The 3,503-nt window shown below is 25.5% G+C and overlaps 1 non-coding gene across 1 annotated transcript; it reads left to right on the top strand.

Annotated features, from left to right (window-relative positions):
• The first annotated feature begins 2,045 nt into the window (after window positions 1-2,045).
• Trnal-cag lies at window positions 2,046-2,129 on the top strand. The gene has a single exon. It is a non-coding gene; the product is annotated as a tRNA-Leu (tRNA).
• The last annotated feature ends 1,374 nt before the right edge of the window (window positions 2,130-3,503 follow it).

Raw genomic sequence — 3,503 nt, 5'->3', positions numbered from 1 at the left:
TATTCATATATATTATATATATATATATATATATAATATATATATTATAATTATATATATATTATAATATTATATATATATAGATATATATATATATATTTTATGATTTATTATATATTTATATATTATATATTATATATTTTATATATATTATATATAATATTATATTTATATATATTATATTATTATAATTTTTATATTATATAATATTTATATATTATATATTATATATTTATATTATATTAATAATTTTATATATATATATTATTATATATATTTATATATATATATTATATATATATATAGTTATATATTATATATATTATATATATTATTATATATTATCATTATATTATAAAATTTTATTTATATTATGATATTATATATAGTATATATTTATATATTATCTATATTTTATTATATATTATATATATTTATATATATTTTTATATATTCTATAATATTATATATTATTAATATTTAAATATTATATTTATTATTATATATTAATATATATATATAATATATATATATATTATATTATATATTATTAATCTATATTAGATTAATACTTATATTATATATATATTATATATATATTATATATATTATATATATATATTATATGTATATTATATATATATATATTAAATATTATATATATATCATATATATATATTATATATTATATATATTATATATTATATATATATACTATATAAATAACAACCCTCCCTGACCAGGACTCGAACCTAGGTCACTCCGGGCATGGTTGGTTTAGCACTGGCCTCCGGTATCATACCCGGAGTGACCTAGGTTCGAGTCCTGGTCAGGGAGGGTTTTTATTTATCGATATCAATGCGGCATTGCATTATTCCATCTTTCATAAAATATACCTCAGGACATCTGACTTAGGATTTGAATAGCTAAATCAATTTCCACCGAGTGCCCACGGGGAGTGAGCGTTAAACTTCGCTGTCATTACTCAAGTATGAGTAGACAGGTAATGTCTATGGAGCTAGTAAGATCCTAGTTGCACACTCCTTTTAGTGGGTCGTGTGGCATGGTTGGTTTAGCACTGGCCTCCGGTTTCATACCTGGAGTGACCTAGGTTCGAGTCCTGGCCAGGGAGGGTTGTTATTTATCGATATCAATGCGGCATTGCATTATTCCATCTTTCATATATACTATATATTATATATATGTATTATATATTATATATATATATTATATATTACATATATTTATTATTATATATTACATATATATTATATATTATATATTACATATATATATTATATATATATATATATTATATAATATATATATCTTATATATAATATATATTATATATATTATATATATATAATATATATATTATATATATATTATATATATTATATATATTATATATATATATCATTATCATCATCAAGGGGTTAACGCCGACGGGGGCGCATGTCCGCATCCACCCTTCACTTCCAGCCACGAGGATCCTTCGAGGCGAGTCTCTAGGCAGGCACACTAATTCCTCGCGACAGGTCTCGTCGAGCTGCCCAAGCCATGATCTCCTAGGTAGTCCCACAGGTTTCCTTATACAACGCACTACATTAGGGAACTGAACATCCTCGAGAAGAATAGGGCATACACTCGAAACATTTATCAGCCTCAGACCATAAATATCACTTACTCAGCTTCCTCCATTACAGAGACGGTATCACTGACCCAGTGTTCACCTCCTTGATCTACGTCCCAGTCTTTGTTACTAGAACCATTACGAACGCCTGGCCAATCCACAAGACTGTTTACCAGACAGAGTATATCAAGGAAATCGTTAATTACATAGCAACGGCTGTCGAAACATCCACGGTATATAACTGCTATGATGGTTTTAATATTACCATATCTAACATCATACCAACTAACGTTATACTTCGTTATGATGACCATACTGTTGTAATAACCATTGTTATCAAAACCAACTTACCATCATCCTACTGGAATTGTGAAATTGAAAATTTGAGTTCAGTTTGTTTACATAAACAGTTACGATGGCCGAGCGGTCCAAGGCGCTGCGTTCAGGTCGCAGTCCGGTCTTCCGGGCGTGGGTTCGAATCCCACTCCTGACACTGCCTTTATAATATGTGTAGTATGAAAAGGATACTTAGTATCCTTAATGTGAAAGTAGACTTTGTAAAAGTAGATTAGTTAATCCGATACACATAGGTTCTTTTTCAGATTTCAATGTGATTGTGAATAATAAAAAATAGAATAATGAAAACAGTGAACACAGTTTTTAGCTGGTAAAATAATAAGATACAATTCATGTGCTTCTCTCATTAGAGCTCATTATAAGATGTCATAATATCAAGTTACCTTGATATAGCTATTAGATCTTATACGTTGTTCTCATTTTCATAACGTATTTTATCTTTATCGTATCTTGCTATTATTATTTTACCTTCTCACATTATTTATCATTATCATATTTATCTTTATCATTAACTATCAGTATCCCGAGTTATCATTATCATTATAATTATCCTAGATTATCATTATCCTACGTTATCATTATCCTAAGTTATCATTATCCTAAATTATCATTATCCTAAGTTATCATTATCCTAAGTTATCATTATCCTAAGTTATCATTATCGTAAGTTATCATTATCCTACAACTATGTAGTGTCAGTGTCTAAAATGCCAATTCACAAAAAAATATTGATTTGAACAATAATTAAATTTTGGCGCAATACAAGTACAACAATACAATTCAATTAAGGCTACATTAGAAATACATGACAATAAAAACAATGATAATAATGATGATGTTCATTATCATCATGATAACAATTTTGTTCATCATCATCATGGTAATAATGTTCATTATCATCATGATAACAATTTTGTTCATCATCTTCATCATGGTAATAATGATGCTGTTCATCTTCGTCACGATGGTAATGATGCTGTTCATCTTCATCATGATGGTATTGATGCTGTTCATTGTCATCTAATCATGGAAGCAGAAATAAAATGATAAGGATGATGATAATGATTTTATAATAATTATGAAATAATAATTATTAAAATAATGATGAAATAATGATAATCCTAATAATAATAAAGTAAAGATAATAATAATAATTAAATAACGAAAACTATAATATTAAATAATGGAATAATTATTATGATAATAATGATGATAATGATGATAATGATGATAATGACAATAATGATACATCTTCGTCATGATGGTATTGATGCTGTTCATTGTCATCTAATCATGGAAGCAGAAATAAAATGATAAGGATGATGATAATGATTTCATAATAATTATGAAATAATAATTATCAAAATAATGATGAAATAATGATAATCCTAATAATAATAAAGTAAAGATAATAATTAAATAACGATAACTATAATATTAAATGATGGAATAATTATTATGATAATAATGATGATAATGATGATAATGATGATAATGATGATAACGATGA

The sequence above is a fragment of the Penaeus monodon genome, chromosome 41, assembly GCF_015228065.2.
Source record: "Penaeus monodon isolate SGIC_2016 chromosome 41, NSTDA_Pmon_1, whole genome shotgun sequence".
NCBI classification, from domain to species: domain Eukaryota; kingdom Metazoa; phylum Arthropoda; class Malacostraca; order Decapoda; family Penaeidae; genus Penaeus; species Penaeus monodon.
This window is presented reverse-complemented; position numbering and strand designations above follow the sequence as displayed.